The following is a 24392-nucleotide window of genomic DNA, read 5'->3' on the forward strand; positions in this document are numbered from 1 at the left end:
AATAAGAATGACATCACACATTTCTCTTGCTCCATTAAAGCAAATTGTTAAATGGCGTTATGGAGCCCTGAGGCCCCTCATGCCTCCTGTTACTCTGCCCCGGCAGCTGCCCTGCCCGACCCACCTCGCTGGGGGGCAGCAATGCAGCCCGTGGTGATTATGGGGATACCAGTGAATGCTGCTGAGGGAGTGTGGGGAGTCCTTGGCGGAGTTTGTTACAACCTAGCGCCAGTTTCCCCCACTCCTGCGGGCAGGGGAGTAGCTGAGCCGCAGGGGAGAGGGGCCGCAGCCAGCCAGCATGACCCTCGGTCGCCCTAGGAAAAGCAGATGGCAAGGGACTGAGATTCCCTTTCCGTAGCCTTGGAAGGCTGGGAGCTCTTCTCCCACCCTCCCAAAGCTGGCGAGTGACCGGGCTAGACTGGTGCCCAGTGACGGCCCTTCCTCCCACCTGTGGAGGGGGGACAGGCTGAGAATCTCTGTGAGGCTCTGGCGCAGATCGGGCAGCACCGTGGGCTGGTTCTCCTCCCTCTGGCAGCTGCCTGGGGCTGTGCCGACGGGCCGCGGAGGGAGGCTGTGGGGAGGGGCCGGGGTGGAGCTCCTGAAGGATGCCTGCCTGCACCTCCCTAAATACCAGCCCCATCCTGTGGCCTTGCAAGGCGATGGCTGACGGGATGGACGCAGCCCCTCAACAGGTGTGGGTAGCAAAGCCGCGGGAAGGGGGGTCATTCGCCAGCTGCGAGAGAGCCCTGCCTCCAGGTACCGCTGTGGGGAATGTGGCACTGTCCAACTCAACAGACCTCTTGTCCCAGGAGTGAGGGAGGAAATGACAAATAGGTTCACTCCGCAGAGCCAGTGCGGCAGCCTGGGCGGAGGGGCTGCTCCCACATTGTTAGCAGCACCGGGGTACTGCGACCGTGGGAATGTGGCTTGGTGGGTCTCTCTCAAGCCTGAAACATGGGGGCCAGAGAGACCTGGCTGTAGGCCTGCCTAAGAGGCCTCGCAGTTCCCAGTCTCTCTGGGCTGACCCATGGCTGGGATTCACCATCCAGTGCCCTCTGTCATCAGCCATTTTAACTTCGTGGCTGTGGTGCACAGCGCTACTGCTCTATGCTGGGCCCAGAGACCAAGTCCTCTGTGATGTCACAGGTAACTCAATCACCACCCTTTTTCTGCAGCCCATTTCATTGGTTGGATGAGTTTGCCCATCTGCCCCCTGACCAGATCAACACAGCCAGAGGGGCTGAACCCCCTTGGGTGCAAATCAACACAACCGGCCCACACAATAGCCCCAGATGTACGCTGCCCCTCGCTGTCTATGCATACAGACCCAAATTACCTGCCCTTGCCAGAACACAAGTGGCATGCACCACCAAAACCTCGCTCTGAAGGAGCGTCTGAGGCAGCTCAAAGAGAGGGCACTGCTCCTGAAAGCTCTTTAGGGCATGACCAGGTTCAGTTGTCACTGGGACTGCAGTCTGTTCTTGTCTGGTGTTTAAATTCTCAGCCATCAACGGCTTCCCTACTCATGCAACGTTGTAAGCAATGCCCATGCCAAAGCACAGGTTATAATCCAGCGGATTTACTGTCATGGTGTCCTCAGAGGTCTTTGGCTACACTGATGATTATAACTGGAAGGGAGGGGTGTGTGTATGTGTGGTCCCCCAAAGACCACAGGCCACGTAAGTATCCAAGGCATCCGGGAAGGGTTTATTGTCAAGCAAAGTACAAATAACGGGAACAACATGAGGTGTGATGTAGACTGTAAGAAGGAATTAGCAAAAGCAAGAGCGAGTTTGAAGGTGCTGGATAAGATCTAGAAAAGCAAAGCGATTAGCTTAGGAGTGAAGCTGAGCATCTTGAAAATGTGTATTCAGCAGCATGCTGGGTGGATGTGAGACACGGGTGATAATGAAAGATTTGAAGAGAAGGCGATTTGGCGTTCGCAGGAGTTGTTGTAGCAGGAGCCTGACGATAGGATGAATGCGGAAGGTCACCCACGAGGAATTACATAGGAAGATACAACTGAAAGTGAACCTCCTGCAGAAGAAGAAAGCAGTTCGGTGGCACTTTAAAGACGAACAAAATCATTTATTAGGTGATGAGCTTTCGTGGGACAGCCCCACTTCTTCAGATCACAGCCGTATGATCTGAAGAAGTGGGTCTGTCTCACGAAAGCTCATCGCCTAATAAATGATTTTGTTCGTCTTTAAAGTGCCACCGAACTGCTTTTTTGTTTTGATAGAGTGTAGACTAACACGGCCCCCTCTCTGTTACTGCCGCAGAAGTGGAGCCACTTTGCGGAAACCAAGCCGCTCCGCACTGGGCAGGGAAAGATGGAAGGAAATAGTGAGGGAGGCATCGGATACCAAGAGGTGCTGAGCCCACAGTGGATGATGATGATGATGTAGTATAGCAGTACACCATACTGATACGCTGCGCGTATGTACCTGCTGCAGTGGACGGACACAACCTGTGGGAATTCCACTGCCCCTTAGGTCAGACAACGACTGGAGTCCCGCCGGCCCCCCGCCAAGACACCACAACATATGCAGGTACAAACAAAGCACACGTCACTGCTGATGTATCGAGTTACTACCCATCACTCTGTACCTCGTGGTTTGGTTAAATCATCTCTTACCCATCATGCTGTCGTCTTAGACCCTTTTCTGAACCTAGGTCTGTATCTGTGAGCAGTGGGTACCACAGTCTTTTTCTAATGACCTGGTGGTGCCTTGTGATTTCAACGTGTGAACTGTACCTATTACTGTTCTGCACCTGGGCCTATTGTGGGTTGTTGTTCTACACACTCAGCCCTGTCTGAGCCGAGCTCTGTTAGCAGAGGCCTGCCTCTTGCTCGCTGCTTAGCTTTGCTTTGAGCCATGTTTTGTCCATTGTTACTAGGCCTCAGGCCTCAAACCAGGCCTGTGGTGTATGGGCTTAGGCCTTCCTGTTCCTACACAAACAACAAGAAGTCCTGGGGCACCTTATAGACGCACAGGTGCTTTGGGGCATCAGCTTTCGTGGGCAAAGACCTGCTTCGTCTGACGAAGCAGGTCTTTGCCCATGAAAGCTGGTGCTCCAAAGCATCTGTGCGTCTGTATGGTGCCCCAGGACTTCTTGTTTTTGAAGATACAGACTAACTCGGCTACCTCCCTGCTACTCTTACTCCACAGGCTTCCAGCTGCCAATAATTAGCCAAGTGCCAGTGGCTGTGTTTTTGTGATCAGGGAGGCCAACTTGCCGAGTGAGGCCAGGGTATTTGTGGTGAGGAAAACTGCCTCTCTTGACTTGTAATCAGATCTAAGCCCCTTTTCGCAGTTGATTTGGTGGGAGCCTCCTGCCAGCCGTCTGCTCCGGCTGTTAGCACTGGGGCGGGAAAGCCTCTTGTGTGGCCAAAATTCTGAAGGCCCAAGTTCTGGGCAGAGGTAGGGAGGTTTAATTGTCTGACTTGCTCCGCTTTTCTCTATAGAAAATGCCACAGCCCCTGAAGCCGCACAGAAACCCACCACTGTGTCTGAGGAGATGCTAAATATGTGAAACAAAGTGGTGGGGGTGGAGCGGTTTAGGGGATTGTTTTTTGTGGGGTGTCATTTTGGGGAGAGGGTTGGCTAGGAATGTTTTCCCACCAAGTCTTGTTTTGCGCAGTTCTGAGCCTGATGGGGAGGCTTCAGCAGGGGTGGGAACGGGGACGTTCGGACGCTGCCACCTGGGCCTAGTGATCATCCCGCAAAACTGCCTGCTTGGTGTGTTTCCGTCTGCCATGGTCTGAGGGGAGAGCAATAGGATCATAGAATGCTTGGACTGGAAGGGACTTCGAGAGGTCATCAAGTCCAGTTCCCTGCCCTCATGGCAGGACCAAGCACCGTCTAGACCATCCCTGCTTAAACCTCTGAAAACAGCGTCCCAGCATGACCTGGGAACCTGAGATCATGACTAGAAGAGCCAGCAACCCTTTGTGGGGGGGCCTGAGTGTTTGTGGGGAGCTTGTGTGCCAGGGTTGGCCTGCTCAGCTCCTCTGTAGCAGTATCAGCCTCAGCTGGCAGGAAGCAGGAGCACAAAGAGGCCCCAGCAGTGATGTCTGATGGTTTTAAACCACATAATGGCCTAGAGGGTGCATTTCTGGTCTGCTAAGTGGCTCTAAAACTGGCCCAGTTCTGGCTCAGCATATTTTCCCCCGGGGGGAGGGTTGTGTGCGTCCGTCTGCTGACTCGTCACTCCTGTTAGCTGTGTTGGCTCTGTGAGACTCTTTGGACATCGAGCGGGAGGGTTTTACATGTCCTGCAGCACCAGCAGAGCTGTGCAGGGAAGGTTTCCGCTGCTAATGTTCGTGTAGATAGGGCTCTGAGGTGGTGGCTGGTTAGTGCTTGTGGTTGGAAAAAACGTGTTGTGAGTTGGGGAAGGGAGCATCCACCCGGGGTGGGTGTGAAAGATGCAGTATCTGATCCTGCACTTCCCATCCACTGCAGATTCGTCAGTGCCCTCCGCTCCCCTCCCACCCACGGTTATGAGGTTGGCTTAAAATCCAGAGTTAAACCAACCCCAGAGCATCTCCGCTCCTTTCCTGCAGCCACAAGGGTCAGGAGTTTAGCTCTCCTGGAGCAGTCGTGTGACGTTCTCACCCACGCCCCAGCTTTGGCAGCTGGGGCTGGAGCAAAGCCCCAATGTATTGCACAATCCTGAGACAAGGGTGAGAACTGGCCAAACTGAAGGCAGCAGCTCAGGGAACCCTCCTGGTGGCCCCTTTCCTGGCTGTAAATGCACCTAGTGAAGAGACCGTGCCAAGCGGTGACATTAACTCTGCAGGGCCCACACACCAATCCCAGTATGAGAGGAAGGAGGAGCAGTGCCTACAGCCCTGGCTTAGGGCTCTTTGAGGCCCACATCTGCCATCTCCTATCAGCCAGGTTTCAAAATCCACAGTCTCTTGTGTCTAGCTATTAGAGAGGCCGAGCTCCAGGGATTCTCCAGTAAGAGGTAGGGGCTGTGCTTTCAGGAGAACAACCTGGAGCCTGAGAAATATCCTCTGGATCACACAGAGCAGCTCCTGCCCAGAGAGAAGGTGAACGAGCAGCAGAAGGCACGCACGCACGCACAGAGGAAATCAAGCATCTTGCCAGGAGTGGTGGGGGGGCGGGGGAGGAGGAGGGGGATGGCTCTGGGAGGGAGGAAAACTGAGCAGTGTGACCTTTATGCCAAGGTGGGGGGGCATGGCATTTTGTGAAGGGGCCACAGCATGATCGACTCCCCCCACGACTTCCACTGCCTCCCCAGCCTTCTGCTTTCTCTTGCACGGGGTCCTACGCTGTGTCACCAAAGGAACACGCTCCCCGCGCTGCTGGGCCAGTCAGAATGAACAGAGGCCCTGAGACAAGTGGCGGGGGCAGCCAGTGAGTTCCTGGCTTGATAGGGTTAACCCCCTGTGGTCCTTCCCATTTGAGGCACTCCCTGGAGTCTCCGAGCATTCCACCCTCATCCTGTGGTCCGTCCACAGGTTCGGGGGTGGGGTGGGGGGGCCCAGCTAGTTGCAGGGCCAAAAAGGGGAGCCCGACATAAAAAGTTTGCTCACCTCTGCTTCGTGCCATGCTCAAAATGTGCCTCCCATCAGTCTTCTCCGGAGTTCATGGGCTCCAGCTTATTCCCCAGAAGGGATCCAGTAGACCCACACAAGGTCCAGGCCATCCAAGGCTGGCTAGTTTTCTTTTCTTTTTTTTTTTTTTTCCCCCACCCCTACATGCGCGCATACATGCATCCTGCAAGGTTTCCCAGGATTTGCCCATTTTTGTCTTTTGAATCCTGCATTTTTCAAAACAAATGTTAGCCCCTCACTGCCCCCTGGAAAAATACACAATTCCATTGGCCTCCTGAGACCCAGCGTGTGTTCAATCAGAGTTGCAACTCACCTCTGTGATAGCCCCTGAGTTGATTTATCCAAATGTCCTACAAACCATCATTGTCAAGCTGACGCTTCCAATAGGATTGTCCTCTTCCAGAAAGCTCACTCCAGCAGAGCTCAACTATGCAATATTTATTAAGGAATTCCTGACGATTAAAAAGCGCCTTTGCAGAATGACCGCACCAGCTTAAAGGCGCTCGCCATCCAGTCCAGGTATTCGCTGATCATAAACATCTGGAATACCTATGTGGGGTGACAGCTGTAAACCAACAGCAGTTTGAAGGGTCCTATTTTTCTGATGATTCGATTTTCGTATATTACATGCCGTGCTGGATCCAAAAATGACAAGGCTGATGCCGTGTCCTGAAGATATGTCCCTTCCACCCAGGAGCCAACTTTCATTCTCAAATCCTGAATGTCTTGTGGCAGTTCATCAGCTGGGTATGTTCAGACTCAGGAATTCTACCTGATGAACAGGCACCTCTTGGCAAACACCCGTCATACGTTTTCCTAGCAGAACACTTTGAAACCCAGCGACCACTATCCTGCTTTTTTGGTGGCCCCAATATTCATGTGCCTTTCTGAATTGATCTCGTCAACTCTGGCCTTCCTCTTGACTAGGACTCCCTCCTTTTCATGAGCCTGTAGAGACCTGCCTCTGGAATCTCCGCTGCATTGCATCTGACAAAGCAGGCTTTTGCCCATGAAAGCTTATGCTCCAGAATATGTTAGTCTGTATGGTGCCACAGGACTTCTCGTTTTTTCAGTGCCTTCTGTGATGTCTGTGGCTGTGCCAAGACCCCAACTGCAAGCTCTGTGGTCTCCTGTAGCCATTGGGTGCTGCATTTTGACCCTTGGCATGGTCCTAATCCTCAGTCCAAAATGGCTCGCTTCATCCTTTGTCCAGGCCTCCCAGGCATGGATCAGCCATGCAGTCCACCTGCACGGCCTTCTGGAACACACAATCTCTGCTGGAGGGTGTCGGTTCGTGGCCCATTTCTGGTGTGAGGCGCTGTACTTGCTGGGAGTTTACGTGTGACTTTCTTCCACTTAACCATCTCCAACTTTACAGGCAGATGGAAAAGACCAAATTCTTGACCGGTGTCTCTGCCGCTACATCACTCATCCCCAGAATGATTGGTCTTCACTTCTCTCTTACACAGCGTGTGCCTGGAACAACGCAGGCCATGCATGTAGAGGTCAAAGCCCTGTTTTCACCAACTCTGTGTACCACCAGCTATTCCCTACGTAAGCAAGGTCTGAAGAAGGCTTCCCTGATGGCTAGCTGGGTTGAGGAGAGACTTGATCATTTTGACAGAAACATGCCCAACTTTTTGGCTGAAGTTGGGTGCAGATCACCTGAGTACTGAATGCAGGGTGGTGCGTTATGGTCACCAATGTCGGAGTTACAGAAAAGTAGGCCTGTACTTAACCTGTCCCAAATGAGGGGTCACTCTCCGTTTGAAAGAATCTCAGTAAGGCTGGGACTCAAATGTCAGATCCCTGTGAAAGTCAGAGGGGTGGGAGGACTGGCCTCCAAGCCAGGAGGCTACACAGCCTCACCAAAGGTTCATCCTAGAGAGCTGGCTGCCCGCAGCTGGAAATTGAGACTGATGTGCGGACTATCCACTGGTGAACGAGTGGCCAGTGAGGCAGAGGGGGCAACGAGTGGCCAAGAGGGTGGTGGTGGAGAGGCCTGGTGAGCAGGAAGGCAGCAGTGGAGAGGTGGAGCGGACAGCAGGGGGCTGGCTGCAGTGGCCGGTGAGCGGCCAGCACAGTGGCTGGCAGAGATGGGTGGAGTGTGTGTAAGTTGCCTCTTTCTCTTCCCCCCTCCACCCAGGATGAGAGGTGAACTCTGCAGAGGTGCCCCTGAATTCTGGGTCTGCACAGACCCAGGGCAGCAACTGTGAGCAGAGTGCAGAGAAGGTTTGGGCCCGACCCAGGGAAGGGACTTTTGGGTTTGCTGGACTTAAGAACTTGGGAGAGGGAGGACGTTGCCCAACTTACTTGGGTTAGGACTTTCACTCAGGGTTTATGTTTAGGAGCCATGTTTGTGGAGGTTTTCTAAACTAATGCTGTTATGTTCCTCCATTTAATAAGTTTCTTTTCTCTGCTGTGCTTGAGAGTGGGGAGGCATTGCCTCTCAGAAGCACCCAAGAGCGGGGTATAAATTTCCCAGGTGACTGGGCAGGAGTGAAAGTTGATTAGGGGTTCCTCTCCATCCACACAACACATAAATATTGAACCCTGCCCTGGCTGCTGCTGGTTCCACCTGGCAGAAGGGTTGTACCTGTGCATCTTCTCCCAACCCACACGCCACAGACCTCATGCGGCAGGCTTTTTGGGGCCAAGAGCAGGTTTCCAGCAGACCTCCTCGCAAGCTGGACTTCTGACTCCTTGGCTCTTGTAAGATCCTGTGACTGGCTAATCCAGTGACTTTTGAACTTCAGCTGTCTCTAAAATTCACCTGGTGTTCCATGTATTGCTTTTGAAACCACACACAAAAAAGCCTTCACAGGACCCAGACTCCCCCAGCCCTGGTACAGGGGTCAAGTGTTCATGAGATCCTGGGCTCTACGTGTAGATATGGCAGCTCTTGCATGTCATTGACTGGGCCAAGTACACGCCCGAGGAGCATACCTGGGAGCCTGTGGAAAATGCCCTGAAAAGCACAAATGCTTTGAGGAGAGGTTGATGGCAGGGACCGTGCTAAGGAATCCACAAGGCTCTTGGGAGCTGAAACCTGACTCTGTTTTGCCTTCTGGTCCATCTCACTTGTGGTCTCCTGGTATCTGATCTAACTTGACTCCTGCTCCAATGTCCAGGTCAGACTGCTGCTGTTGTGTTCCGGACTGCCAGTACCAGACTCTTAGCTGCAGCCTATGGTGGAGGATGTTCCCTCCGCTCATCTTAGACAGTGGAGTTTGATTGGCTGGAGCAAGCTAGCCCCAATGGCCAGAGCCACTGCTCAAGACTTGCTCAGATCTGTGCTCTGTCGAGGCTCAGAAAGGGATTCTGTCTAGGACTCAACAATTTTGTGCATTGTGGAAGTTTTGTGTCCTCTTCTGAGCCATCTACCATGGCCACGGCCCAGGCCAGGATATGGGACTAGCTGGGCTCTGCCGGGGTCCATGACTGAGCATCGTTAAAATTGTAGTGGGAACTTTTAACAAGTGATGGCCTATCCTTCCCTTGCCCCTGTGCAGTACCGCCTGCGTATGGCACTCTCCATCTTGCCCTCTCCGCTGCGTCAGAGGCAATGCCTGGGGGGTGTAAAGGGGAGGAGGGGGTCACATCCCTCCCCTCTGTCCTCTCCCCTGCACTCATCATCAGTGCCGTGCTAATTCTGGTGAGGGCGGGAGCAGTCCCACCCCTCCCCTGGAACAGCACAATGCTCGCACCGCTCTTGGGGAAGGGGGTTTCCAGCAGACCTTCTCACAAGCTGGGACCAGCCAGAAGTCCAGCTTGCGAGAAGATCTGCTGGAAACCTGCTCTTGCTTGTTCCTGGGCCCAAGAAGCCTCTTGCGTGAGGTCCATGGCATGTGGGTTGGGAGAAGATGCATAGATATAACCCTTCTGCCAGGTGGGACTGCCCCCATGCTTGCTGGGGCGGGGAAATGGGCAGGGAGGGATGGAGCGGGGGGCAGGGAAGGGGCATTTGGTGGATGGTGGGGGTGGGGAGGGCAGAATCCCTGCATCAGTCTCTCTGTGCTGTGTGGCAACGTCTTTTTAAGCAGCTTCTACCCCAAAGGGGACTGTGTTTCTGTGTCATGTGCTGTCCTTCGTACATGTGTATCAGCTGCTTCAGAAGTCCCCCGGTCCTGTCAGGGAAGCGTCTGGCCCCGACTGGGATCTGCCCAGCTGGCCCTGAGGCTTGCAAAGTCCATCCTTGGAAGGTGAAACAAGGCAATTGGAACAGCCAGATGAGAACAGAGCCATGGCCCATGCCGAGAGCTGGCGCCAGGCCTGGCCTCACCTGGAAACAAAGGCTCTCGGTTCAAAAGGTCTGGGAACCTGACCCGGGGAACTTAAGAACCTTTTCTTCAGAGCACTGTCTGGTAACGGGATACGGAGCCCTTCACCTCTCGCTCGCCGGTTTTGATCTAGCTCAGGCTGTCAGTGTCTCCAAGCTGTGACTCTCAAACAAGTATCAGAGGGGTAACCGTGTTAGTCTGTATCTTCCAAAACAACAACAAGTCCTGTAGCACCTTATAGACTAACTGATATTTTGGTGCATAAGCTTTCGTGGGCAAAGACCTGCTTCATCAGATGCATGAGTGGGGGAGTTTCAGAGGAAGATTTAAAGAGGGGGGGTCTCAGTCAAAGGGAGGGCCAGAGCTGACAAGGTCTGTTCAGTCAGGGTGGAAATGGCCTGTTATCGGCAGTTAATGTGGAGTTGTGAGCATCGAGAGGAGAAATCAAGTCAGTTCATCGGGGGATGTGGTCCATTGTCAGATGCTAATGTGGAGACGTGAACATCAAGAGCCGAGGAACTGCTTTTGTAATGGGCCAACTGCTCCCGGTCTCTGTTCAGTCCTTGGTTGATGGAGTCAAATTTGCAAATGAACTGCAGCTCAGAGATTTCTCTTTCCATTTTGTTTTTTTTTCTTGTAGGACTGATGCATTTAAACCTGTTACTGAGTGTCCAGGGAGATGGAAGTGTTCTAATAGCACTTTGCAGCCCTTGTGCGAACCGAGTCGGTGGGTGTTCTCAGCCCAGCGTCCGAAGATTCAGGGGTGGGGTGGGGAGGGGTGTCTAATCTCTCAGCCTCTGGCTGCTGCATGAGCTGCCTGCTAGAGGCAGGAGCAGCAGCCAAGGTCTCGGAGAAAGTCCTGCGGGAGTAGGCTTGTGGGCAACACAGAGCCGGGGACAACGCAGGGCACAACGGGTGCCCTGCCGTGGCACTGCACTGTGAGAAAAGAGGCCTCCCATCTCAGAGCTGATTTGCTGGTCCTTTCCTGCATAGGAATGGCCACACTGGGTCAGACCAGTGGGCCGTCCTTCCTTCCTACGGTAGCCAGTGCCAGGTGCCCCTGAGGGAACAAACCGAATAGACAATCATCAAGTGATCCATCCCCTGTTGCCCATTCCCAGCTTCTGGCAGAAGCTAAGGACAACATCCCTGCTTGTCCTGGCTAATAGCCAGGGATGGACCTACCCTCCATGAACTTGTCTAGCTTTCTTTTGAACCGTGCTATAGCCTTGGCCTTTACAACCTCCTCTGGCCGGGGCTTCCACAGGCTGTGTGTGGGGTTTGGAGAAAGTTACTTTTCATTTGTTTTAAACCTGCTGCCTATAAATTTTCATTTGGTGATGACCCCCTAGTCCTTGTTATGAGGGAGAGAGTAAATATGACTTCCTTACTAACTTTCTGTACATTATCCATGATTTTATAGGTAACTGTCATATCCTTGTGGTTATATGGAGCTATGCGTCTCTTGGAACTGGAAAGGACCTCAGGGAGTTATGGAGTCCAGTCCCCTGCCCTGTTGGCAGGGCCAAGCTCCATCCCTGACAGATTTTTTTGTTTGGTTTTTAATCTATTTGCCCCAGACCCCTAAATGACCTCCTCAAGGATTGAACTCACAACCCAGTGTTTAAAAAGCAGGCTAATGCTCAAACCACAGAGCTCCCTGTAGTCATCTCTCTTTCAATCTGAAAAGTCCCAGTCTCATTAATTTCCTTTAATACAGAAGCCATTCCAAACTTCTTATTTCTCTCTGCCCTTTTCTGAACCTTTTCCAATTCCAGTATATCTTTTTGAGCTGAGACAGCCACATCTGCATGCAGTATTCAAGAGGTGGGTGTACCGTGGGTTTAAATAGAGGCAGTATGACCTTTTGTATTGTATTCTCTATCCCTTTCTTAATGATTCGCAATATTCTGTTCGCTTTTTTGATTGCCGCTGCAGAGGGAGTGGATATTTTCAGAGAACTATCCAAGATCTATTTTTCTCGAGTGGTAACAGCTAATTTAGAGCCCATCATTTTATGTGCATAGTTGGGATGATGTTTTCTGATACACATTACTTTGCATTTATGAACATTACATTTCATCTGCCATTTTATTGTCGAGTCACCCAGTTTTGAGAGAGCTTTTTGCAGTCTATTTAACTTTAATTTTTATTTTTATATTTTTATTTTCGTAAGCTGAGGCGCTGGTTAGGCCTCAGCTGGAGTATTGTGTCCAGTTCTGGGCACCGCAGTTGAAGAAAGATGTGGAGAAATTAGAGAGGGTCCAGAAGAGAGTGACAAGGATGATTTAAAGGTCTAGAGAATGTGACCTATGAAGAAAGGCTGAAAGAATTGGGCTTGTTTAGTTTGGAAAAGAGAAAATTGAGGGGCAACATGATAGCAGCTTTCAGGTATCTAAAAGGGTATCATAAGGAGGAGGGAGAAAACCAGTTCTTTTTGGCCTGTGAGGATAGAACAAGAGGCAATGGGCTTAAACTGCAGCAAGGGAGGTTTAGGTTGGACGTTAGGAAAAAGTTCCTTCCTGTCAGGGTGGACAAACAGTGGAATAAATTGCCAAGGGAGGTTGTGGAATCTCCATCGCTGGAGATGTTTAAGAACAGGTTAGATAAGTGTCTATCAGGGATGGTCTCGACAGTACTTGGTCCTGCCTTTGGGGCAGGGGGCTGGACTCGATAGCCTCTCGAGGTCCCTTCCAGTCCTAATATTCTGTTATTCTATGATTATTTTATTTGTTTTATTTTTATTTTTGCAGTCTGCCTGGAACTTACTTGTCGTGAGTAATTTTGTATCCTCTGCAGGTTTTGCTATCTCACTAATCATCCCTTTTTTATCCAGTTAATGTATAAATGTGCTGAATGGGTCAAGTCCCAGTACAGACCCCCGGGGACACCAGTGGTCACCTCGTCCTATACACAGGTAATGGGTCTGCCCTATGCTGGGGTATCCAAGCACCTGTCCCCTGCTCTAAAGACACCTGGGCTTTCTAGGCCTTTCAGACTGTGTTGCTGCCTTTGGGGAAGAGATGGCGTGATGGCAGTGCTATCCTGGGGGCTGAGCATCTGTCATGCTCCCTGGCAGGACCTGGGACTTTCAGGGACCAGGCGTGGGATCTAACCTCTGTATTAGCAGTAGATTAAATCTCTTGGCCAGGTTTGCCGATTGCAAACCATGACAACCAACAGACTGACAATTGTGCTGCAACTGCAGCCCCTGGGAACTTCCTAGCAGGAGCAGAGACTTAACTCCGATCCTCCTGCCCTGAAAGCCCAGCCCCCTGCCACCTGAGTGAAAGGAGAAGCCCTGTTAGCTGTCAGCAGTGCAGGGGCTACAAAGCCCAGTTCAAATCGCTTTCAGCGGGCAGCCTTGTGCATATGTGGGCACAGCCTCCTAGCCCATTTGTTACATACTGGTCATGGATTAGAAACTCCAGCACACAGACGCGCGCGCGCGCATGCAAAGGGCTCAAACATGCTTGTTTCTCTTGCTTCAGTCCAAGAACCAGTTTTAGTTGCTGCTGGATGAAGCTTTTTTCCTGTGGCGTTGTTTTCTAGCGATGGAGAAACGCACACCCCAGAGATCTGCGCTCCTGCGCTTACCCGGCACATCCTGCCAGACGATGAAAGCTACAGCCTCTGCCTATGTCAGCTGTTTTTCACTGCTCGTCCTTGGTACAGGCAACCAGTATCCCAGGCACTCCCAGCTAACGTGTGACCCCCTGCTGAGGCAGTGTCTGTGGTGGGGATGATGAGTCATCCAGTTTTGAGAGAGTTTTCAACACACAGTCCCATTCAAGTGTCTCGGAGGGAGCCGTGTTAGTTTGTATCTTCAAAAACAACAAGAAGTCCTGTGGCACCTTATAGACGAACAAGATATTTTGGAGCATCAGCTATTGTGGGCAAAGACCCGCTGCGTCAGATGCATGAGTGTGTGTGGTGGGGAGGTTCCAGGTGGATATTTAAAGAGTGGGGTCCCAGTAAGAGGGAGGGCCAGAGCTGACAAGGTCTATTCAGCAAGGTGGAAATGGCCCAGTATCAGTAGGATGTATCAAAAGAGATAAAAACAGGCCAGATCAGACAGGGGGATGTGGTCTGTTGGCCGAGTCTAATGGGGAGATATTAACACCCAGGGCAGAGAAGCTACTTTTGTAAGGGGCCAGTGACTCCCAGTCTCTGTTCAGTCGTTGGTTGATGGAGTCAAATTTGCAAATAAATTGCGGTTCAGAGATTTCTCTCTCCATTTGATTTCTGATGGTGCTTGGTCCTGCCAGGAGGGCCAGGGACTGGACTTTTCGATCTCCTGAGGTCTCTTCAAGCTCTGTGAGATGTGTGCCTCCATATGGCAGGGATAAGGCCCACTTCCCCTTTAACCCTTTGTTTGCCTGACAGGTGATCCAGGATGAGGCGCAGAGGCGTTGACATGTGGCTTCCTCTGTGAAAGTGACACCGCAGAGCCCTCTTGCTGTGGGGCTCTTTAGAGCAGTGGTGCCCAACCAGTTCCGAAAGCAGTACCCACGATGACTAAGCAGCCACGCGCAGCCGAGGCAGTAGCCACGTGCGGCTAGCTGTCGGACACCACGTCTTAGACGGGGGACTAATCAGCGGAGGAAGGCTGATGGGGTCTGGGACAGGGGTTGGCAACCTGTGGCTCCGGACCCGCATGCGGCTCTTTAAGGAGTTGTTTACGGCTCCTGATACTCTTGCTACTGACTGTCTGTGGCTCTCTCCTGAGCCCCCTGGGTACGACCTGGCCACAGAGCTGCCTCAGGCGGGCTCCCTGCTCTGCGGGCAGGCTGCTGAACCCAGGACGCGAGAGGAGTCTGGGAGGTACGTGCGCCCAAGCCGCACACGGCTCTTTGAGCAATAAAATGCTCAGAGCCGGGCGAGCTGCTGTGCGCACATGTCCGGCCATAGCACTTGGAGGCAGAAGCTCATGGCGGAGGTGATGGTGGCGGCTCCGGTGACTCGCTGGCGTTGGGTTACAGCTGGGGGAGGAGGCTGGGGGGTGCCTGGCTCTGGAGGAGGGGAGGGCGGGATGGGGTTAAATGGGGACGGGGCTCTTGGTAATTTTTTTTTTTTTTTATGAAAGTGGTACTTCATAAAAAAAAAAATAAAAAAAATTGCAGAACACTGGTGTGGAGGGTTGATGAGAACGTTGCTCCTTCCTGCTTAAGAGCCTGTCCCCTGGAGCGGCGTTTTCCTTGTTCTCATTTGCTCTCCAACCAGGGGTGAAAGTAACTTCAACTTTTGAACTAGTACAAATCATTGTGTGTGTGCCACTCTTAAAACAGGGATGACCAAAAAGTAGAATGTGACGTTATTTATTAAGGACTGTCTCGAATTCACGTGCGTTGGAGTATTGATTTTTGTAAGCAAATTCGAAAACGTGGTTCTTCTCGCCATTTTGGTTGCAGGCCCCCTGGCTTGGGAGACCAGGATGAGACTAGATCAGCAAAGCAAGGACGTCTCTTAAGGAAGTCTTATTGGAGAAATCCAGGGACCTAGATTAATACAGGTGGTCGTCACTTGGCAGCAGGTGCTTCGCCCTTGGTGGGTAACTCCCTGCGTTTGGGGCAGAGGGGCGTAATGGTAATGGCTGCTAAATAGGCAGATGGAGTTTAGTCTGACTGTGCAGGCAAACATCCCAAAGTGCTTTACAAACACCCCTGTGGCCGTAAGGCTCCTGAATGCAGCTGCTTCTGGGGTGGAAAGCAGCAGCAGCAGCTAAGTAACATCATGCTCTGTTTCAGAGTCAGAAACTGATCTGCTGAGCACTGTAGCACTCGGTGCTTCCTGAAATCCCCAGAAAGGCCAGGTCTGTGCCTCCAGGAACTTGTGGTGTAACTCGGTCAAGGCAATGGTAGCAGCGTGCCTAATTGATATGACAAGGGGATTTAGGCAATGGATGTAATTGTTGGATCGGGAACTTGGCTGGGACCCTGGGGTTAACGCCTGGCAGAAGGTTCAGGGAGCAATGCGCCGGAGGCTCTAACCTTGGCATTCCATCTCCTCCAAAATGTGGCTCTTGCTGGCATGTTTAGTAAAAAGAAAACAGCGTTTGGGTTTTTAATAATAGCAACTGGAGCTCTCGATGTTGGCTTGTGTCAGCCGCGGCGGCGATGGAGGCAGCTGACTGGCTCAGATCAAAGCCGGTCTTCTTCAGGAAAGATCAAATAGCAGAATGTAAATCAATGGAAATGTATTCTGGGGAGCTGGGCTCCTTAATTAGCTGCAGCCCGGGAGTAGGACAGTAGGCATCTGCTTCAAAGAAGCGCTTCAGAGGATGGGGCCTGGTTTGGTGCAGCTCTGCGTGACTCCAGACCCCCCACTCCTTATGAAATCAGCATGAGGTCCTGACATGGGAGGCGGGGGGCGAGCCCTGGGATCTCAGGCAGCCCTAGCTCACAGGGCACAGACTAAACCAGCTATGTGCGCCAAAGTGGTGGGTGACAGATGCAGCGCTCAGTGGGAAGAGTGACCTCTTTCACTCAGCCTAGGGATCCACAGGCAATAACAATCTACCGGTTGAACTTCTTTTGTCTGGCACTCTTGGGACCTTACCGGTACCGGGCGAGAGAATTTGCCGGACCACGGGAGGTCAATATTGTCTAGCACATTACCAACACTTCCACTGCTTCCCGGGCTCTTAGAAGACACCTAGGGGTAAATTACAACTAAATAACAGCCCAGAACACTGAAAGCCAGGGCTGGTGGCTGGGAACAAACTTTACAGGCCTGCAGGAAGCTTGGCCACACCCATGGTAAGTGGTTGTCCGGCTAACTAAAATCATGCCGGATTAGGGATGTTGCTGGACGAGAAAGTCCTGGATTAAAGGTGTTCGACAGGTACTGGGTCACAAGACCACATTGTCTGAGCTCCCTGATCTTGCCCCATCCTGCTCCTGAGTCCTTGCTATAACTGATCTCCCCTGGGACTCAGCGTCCCATTTCCCAGGGGCTTGTGTGGTTAAGACCTCTTCTGTTTGCATGTAGCCGAACCTATTCCTTCCTTTGCTCCAGCTTGTTGCTTCCTGTCCCCTCTGCCTTATGCCCTTCAAAGCTGGGGTGGGGTTGGGGGGTAGGAGGACTGTACATGGCCCCGCACCCAGCTACCCTGTATGCCGTGTGGGAGAGACTTTGCTATTGACCCCGGTAACGTAAACGTGTAATGAGTCTTACCCATTACACTGCATCTGCTATCAGTGGAGACGTTATAATTCACTGAGCGTGAAGGTCTTGTTGAGATGTGTGTAGCAACTTGGCATTGTGAGGTATAATTAGGCAGGGGTACCTGCGGGGGGTAGATAGCTCAGTGGTTTGAGCATTGGCCTGCTAAACCCAGGGTTGCGGGTTCAGCCCTTGAGGGGGCCATTTAGGCATCTGGGGGAAATAGCTTTGAAAAAAGGGATGGTGCTCAGCCCTGCCAAGAAGGTAGGGGACTGGACTCAATGATCTCCCAAGGTCCCATCCAGGTCTATGCCATGTATCTCCATGTATGTGTCTGTGTTTCCAGGCTTGTGCTATGTTTCTGGTGACACCTCCAAAAGGTTGTCACCAGCATGGCCTATCCAGAGTCACCATCTGGACAATGAAGCCCCTGAAAGGCCAGGGACGTGCATGTTGTCAGAAAGACATATGTGGGCGTGTCTGCGGAGAGAACTCTAAGGCTTTTCCAAGTCAGATTCTCATGTGCCGTGGACCTTGTGTTGAGGGCACAGGAAGAACAAGCAAGGTGGCCAAAGGAATATAAAGGGCAGCTTCATCTTCACCACTTTGTCTTCATTCCTGCTTCTTGCCTTCTATCAAGGCTGATCCCCACTCTGACACTCCAGGTGCAGGCCTGCAGGAGATCTTAAGAATACTGTGCTGCTATAGACGTCTGGTTGAAAGCTTCCCAAGGTCACAGATTCCCTGACCCTGGGAGGTAGCTGCCACCCCCAAGTGAGAAACCCCCCACCTTTGAAACTCAAGAAGACGCACTTGGGATGTGTCCCTGTGGGGTAAACACAAGCTCTTAATCCTCCCTTGGGAGAGAGCTTGAAAACAAAGAGGAAGAAATTAAGCTGCAGTCGGATAGCCGACCTTTCAGTCTTAGATAGCGTAGATATACACAGACCTTTTTCTAGGGTGTGGAAATCAAATCAGTGCCTTTAAACAAAAAAGGTGATTTATTAACAAATTACAAGCTGAAGTCAACTCTGCCCCCATATCTGCACCAGCGACACCATCACAGGACCTAACCACGCCATCAGGGGCTCATTCACCTTCACATCTACTCGTGTAATATGTGCCAGCAGTGCCCCCCCCGCCATATACATTGGCCAAACTGGACAATCTCTATGTAAACAAAATAAATGGACACAAATCAGACGTCAGGAACGGTACCCTACAAAAACCTGTTGGAGGACACTTCCGTCTGCTTGGACACTCAGTAACAGCTTGAAAAGTAGCCGTCCTGCAACAAAAAAAACTTCAAAAACAGACTGCAAAGAGAAACTGCAGAGCTGCAATTCATTTGCAAATTTGACACCATCGACCAGTGATTGAACCAAGACTGGGAATGGCTGGCCAACTACAACAGCAGCTTCTCCTCTCTTGGTGTTCACATCTCAGCATCAGCTGCTGGAAGAGGACCACCTCCTCTCTGACTGAATTGACCTTGTCAACTCCGGCCTTCCTCTTGATTGGCACTCCCTACTTTTCATGAGCCTGTACGTTTATACCTGCCTCTGGAATCGCCACTCCAATGCATCTGACAAAGGAGGTCTTTGTCCATGGAAGCTTATGTTCCAAGATATGTGTTAGTCTATAAGGTGCCGCAGGACTCCTTGTTTTTGCAGATACAGACTCACACGGCTACTCCTCGGATACTTATTTAGCTAAAGTGATTAAAGCATACTTGGTTGCTAGGTGTTTATGGAGCAGCTTAAGAACAATGGTAGATAAAAGCCCAGAGAATCACTTCCCTGGGATGCAGTTTAGACTGTAGTGTACGGCGAGGGGCGGGAATACATCAGCCAGCCTGAAAAGTCCACGTCAAACCCCAAATAAAGATAACCTGATCGCAGCTGTCTAAACAGTTCCTTTCTACTTGCATATGTGTGTGCCCAGATCTCCTTGTGATTTGGATATTTACAGCATTGCTTAAGCCTGCTAAGGCTTGAAACATCTGTCTCTTTCCCCTCAGGCCACACAAAAGAAAGACCCCCTCAGTACGTAACTGCTTCAGGTCCAAAGATCCCCCTCTCTCTTCCCATTGGCTCACCTGGCTGCTGGCCAACAGAGAGCCCACGCTGTCCGGGTTTAACCCTTTGCAGGCATTTGTTCATTCATGACACATTCAGAGTGGCTTTACTACAAACTCAGTCTCTGAACAAAAGACTGAAGCACCCACCGACGCTGTGGGTCTGTTCCAGGGGGACACACAAGCCAGCAAGCTTGCCAATACTGCGAAGAACCTGATATATGGACTTTGAAGACTTTGTCTGGCTGTAATTTCTTTAACATTTAACACATCACTTGTTTTTTCCTCTATAATAAACCTTCAGTTTTAGGTGCTAGAGGGTTGGCTGATGGCATGGTGTTTGGAGAAAGAGAGCAAACCTATATGGCTCTGACCCTGTGGGGTCAGAAGAACATTGGGCATATGAGAGCAGAGCTTTTCAAACAGCTTCTCACTGTACTGGACTTAGGTGCTGGTTAGGAGCCGGGGAATGGGACTGCAGTAAGGGGCTTGAGTGATAACCAGCATGGGAGATCAGGAGTGCAGTGTAATTGGTGGGAGAGTTTAGCTTCAGTGTTACTCCCAAGCCTGGCAGGTATCTGATCTCCTTTTTGTCTCCTGCCCTGACTATGGCATGCCCAGGGAGGGCTGCCTTGGGTACCACAAGTCACACTGTTCCCTTCTGTTTTCAGTGGATCTGTATGTTGTTTTGCAAGGAACCGCTTAGTGTCTGCACCACTGCCCTCTCTGGGAAGATTCAGAAAAACCCAGCTGTGTGTCATAAGACCTATACAGCTAACAGCAGAAAGAGATTTCCCATGAGGACCAAGTGCAAGGGGCCTGTGACCTCTAAAGCAGGAGGACCTGGCTTCCAATCCCTCTGGGATGCTCTGAGCAGGGTGCACAGCATCATGACACATATGCAGCTTTAGGAGACTGCAGGTTTGTTAGTGCTATACTTCTGTGAATGTCTCCTGGGTTTTCCATAGCAGCACCATGCTGTGAGCTAATGCGTAGTCCTCTCCCATTGCTCCTAGGTGTGTGGCTGCTTTCCAGATGCCTCACTGGGGGCAGGTTCTGTTTGCTGTTGTCTCTTGCTCTCCCTAGTCATGGGAGTCCTAGCACTGAATCAGTTTCCCTTGCATGTTCTAATCTTGTCATCTGGCATCTTTCCCTTCCCCATTTTCCCCACAGGGCACATTGCTTTCTCACCTTCTGCTGGGGTGTAAAACCACCTGGCTCCTGTGTTCCTTCACAGCTGCAAGGAGCTCTGCATCTGCAGCATCAGTAGTAGTAGTAGTAGTAGTAGCATCCTTCAGTCTACGTAGACTATGGTTCGTGCCCTTCATAGTTCCATTTGGGATCATCATTTGCAGCGCTGACTGTGACTGTGAAGGCCCACACAAGAGTGACAGTCCTTGCTGCATCTGTTGCATGTGTAATGGGTGTCTGGCAGGTCCTGACTGTGCTTTCTGTGGGCTCACTTCTCCTCTGCTAGCTGTCTGATCCTCATCTCGCCCTTCTGAAGGGCCTTGTATAGTTCCTGCCTCCATCTGCTGCGATCGTCTGCCAGCTCCTCCCAGCTGTCCGGCTCGATGTCTACCTCTCTGAGGTCCCTCTTGCAAACATCTTTGTAGCGCAACTGGGGGCGTCCGGGAGGTCTTTTGCCAGAGGCTAGCTCACCATACAGGATGTCTTTTGGGATCCTTCCATCATTCGTCCTGTGGACGTGGCCAAGCCAGCGGAGCTGCCGCTGCCTGAGGAGGGTGTGCATGGCTGGGATTCTTGCTTGCTGAAGGACGGCGGTGTTGGACACTCTGTCCTTCCATGATATTCCAAGGATGCACCTGAGGCGGCGCAAGTGGAAGATGTTCAGCCTCTTTTCCTGGCGGGTGTACAGGGTCCAAGACTCGCTGCCGTAAAGGAGGGTGCTGAGGATGCAGGCTCTGTAGACTTGCATTTTGGTGTGGGTGTACAACTTGATGTTATTCCACGCTCTCTCGCTGAGTCTGGACAGAGTTGTGGCTGCTTTTCCGATTCTCCTATTTAGCTCAGACTCCAATGACAGGGTGTCAGTGATGGTGGACCCGAGGTAAACAAACTCGTGGACAACCTCAAACGAATAGTTGTCAATGCTGATTGCTGGAGGGTCCGCAACGTCCAGAGCAAGTACATTTGTCTTCTTTAGGCTGATGGAGAGCCCGAAGTCCTTGCATGTTTTGGAGAACCGATCCAGCAGTTTCTGAAGCTGGTCTTCTGTGTGTGACACTACAGCAGCATCATCTGCGAACAGCATCTCTCTGATGAGGACTTCCCGCACCTTGGAGTTAGCTTTCAGCCTTGCAAGATTAAACGGTTTCCCATCAGATCTTGTGTACAAAAAGATGCCCTCTGTTGAAGATCCAAAGGCATGCTTCAGGAGGAGCGCGAAGAAGATCCCGAACAATGTCAGAGCAAGGATGCATCCTTGTTTGACACCGCTCCTGATTCTGAAAGCATTCGATAATGCGCCATCATATTGGATGGTTCCTCTCATGTCTTCGTGGAATAACTGGATCATCTTGAGTAACCGTGGTGGACAGCGTATCTTGTGGAGCAGTTTGAACAGTCCATCCCTGCTGACCAAGTCGAAGGCCTTGGTCAGGTCGATGAAGGCAATACAGAGTGGCTTCTCTGCTCCCTGTATTTCCCTGCAGCTGCCTCAGAGAGAAGACCATGTCAACAGTAGATCTCTCTGCGCGGAATCCGCTCTGTGATTCGGGATAAACCCTCTCAGCAATCTTCTGGAGTCTGCTGAGGATGACACGAGCGAACAGTTTACCAGTGATGCTTAAGAGGGAGATTCCACAGTAATTGTTGCAGTCGCTTCTGTCTCCTTTGTTCTTATACAACGTTACAACGTTAGCATCGCGCATATCCTGTGGAACCTCTCCCTCTCTCCAGCACAGGCGCAGTAGCCCATGTAGGGGTTCCAGGAGAGCGTCTGTGGCACACTTGATTACCTCTGGTGGTACCATCCTGGCCCGGGGCCTTTCCTACTGCAGTGCTGTCGATGGCTTTCTTCAGTTCGTCCACAGTTGGTTGCTGATCCAGTTCATCCATTACTGGTAGGAGCTCGACGGCATCGAGGGCTGAGTCGACCACAAGGTTCTCATGTGAGTACAGCTCGGAGTAGTGCTCGACCCAGCGCTCCATCTGTTTGGCTTTGTCAGCGATGACTTTCACCAGATTTGGATTTCAGAGGTGCCATCTTGTTCTGGGTGGGTCCTAATGCCTTCTTCATACCCTCGTACATTCCCCTGAGATTACCAAAGTCAGCACTGGTCTGGATGCTGCTGCATAGCTTGAGCCAGTAGTTGTTGGCACAGCGCCTGGCCGTCTGCTGTACTGTTCTTCTGGCTGCTTTGAGTGCTTGCAGGGTATTCTGGCTCGGCGAGCGTTTGTACTCCAGGAGCGCAGCGTGCTGCTTTTCGATGGCTGGAATTATCTTATCGGAGTTAGTTTCGAACCAGTCGTTTGTGCTTCTGGCTCTTCTTCCAAACACCGACAAGGCCGTGTTGTAAATTGTATCCCTCAGCATCATGCGGCATCATTGTGTGTTTGAAAACAAAAGAGCAGTCCAGTAGCACTTCAAAGACTAACAAAATAATTTATTTGGTGATGAGCTTTTGTGGGACAGACCCACTTCTTCAGATCATGTCACCTAATAAATTATTTTGTTAGTCTTTTAAAGTGCTACTGGGCTGCTTTTTTGTTTTCCTAGTTTATAGACTAGCACGGCTTTCTCTCCGTTACTATTGTGTGTTTGGAATCTGTTTTATATCCGGCCGAGCACGTCTTGAGTAGAATGTGTCTGGGGCCAGTCCCATGCTGCATGGAATCGGTTCAAGACACTTCCTGTTCTTCTGCAGCAATCGAGAGCAGTAGTGATGAATGTGTGGGCTGTCCTGGTGACCTGAGCAAATCCCCTTACCCGTCTCTCACATTCTGTGCAGCTTCACGCTTCGTGCGCACTGAAGAAGCTACGCAGCACATTTTCTGCATCCTGCTTGCACCCTCCCTTCAGCTGGAGTCTCCTGATCTGTCGAGTTTCAAGCAATAACCTGCCGGATCAAAGCAAATGATGACAAAGGATTGCCCCAGGTTTATAAGAGAGCTCTAAGCAATAGCTGTAATTGTAATCCCTGGCCCAGTCTGACAGCTCTCCTCTTACATTGAAGCAAGGGAGGCGTAGGTGGATATTAGGAAAAACTTCCTGACTGTCAGGGTGGTTAAGCACTGGAAAAAATTGCCTAGGGAGGTGGTGAAATCTCCGTCCCTGGAGATATTTAAGAGCAGGTTGGGTAAATATCTAACAGCGATGATCTAGATCAGTGGGGGGAAAAACCCCAAAATCTAGCAACATGTACAGCAAAACCAAATGGAAGTAATTTAATCCAGTATCACAGCAATGAAGAAGTAGAATTTTACCTGGTTTTAATAACAGAAAACATAGCCCATCAGTGCATGTTATCAAATAAGTGTCAGGCGCTTGCAGCAGATCTTTGAGTTGTTCACGGAACACCAGTGCTATGCAGAACGTAGCTTAAGAAACGCCTGATCTAGATGGTGCCTGGTCCTGCCCTGAGGGCAGGGGACTGGACTCATTGACCTCTCAAGGTCTCTTCCAGAGCTAGTATTTCTATGATTGTTAATCACTTCCACGAGCATCAGCAGGGACCGCCCTCCAGAGCGGACAGGGCTGGGCAAGGGACCCGTTACTCTGGCCTTCCATCGCCATGGGGTCTGAGCAGCTCGCTCCAGACATAAGTCACAGGGAGTGTGTCGGTTCCTCCCTTCACGGTGTGTGTGTGTTTAGGAGAGTTTGTATTGATCCTGTTCAGTGGTTGTACTCAAAACAACAGCAGTGCAGTCTGATGCTCTGGGAGCCGGGCAGGGCTGAAGGCTGATGCTCCCCTGGGTTTAGTAATTATAAGCTCTAGCTCTTACGCAGCACTTCTTTCCAGCAGAAGCTCCCAGGGGTTTTCCAGAGTCAGAACCACCCTTCTTTTTAGTAGATGAGGAAACTGAAGCCCTGAGGGGTTGTCACCCCAGTGTCCCACTGTCATGCCGCAGCCACTAGGTAAAGCTGCCTCATCGTGCTGGAATAACACCAGTCCCCATTGCCCTCGTACGAGGAACTGCTGATGAGGGCGTCTCTGCAATGGTCAGTTCTGTAGGTCTTAAATAATGCCTGGCCACAGCCACAGAGTGCAGAGCCATTGCCCTGTTACTACTGGGCTCACCCCCCATTCTGCACCTTTGT

General features: G+C 51.3%; 1 protein-coding gene across 5 annotated transcripts in view; it reads left to right on the forward strand.

The window, feature by feature from the left end:
* The window catches only part of STARD10 (StAR related lipid transfer domain containing 10), a 51807-nt gene that overhangs the window by 20066 nt on the left and 7349 nt on the right, over positions 1–24392 (forward strand). The gene's annotated exons all lie outside the window — the stretch shown is intronic.

This window comes from Carettochelys insculpta, chromosome 1 (assembly GCF_033958435.1).
Source record: "Carettochelys insculpta isolate YL-2023 chromosome 1, ASM3395843v1, whole genome shotgun sequence".
Lineage (NCBI taxonomy): Eukaryota > Metazoa > Chordata > Testudines > Carettochelyidae > Carettochelys > Carettochelys insculpta.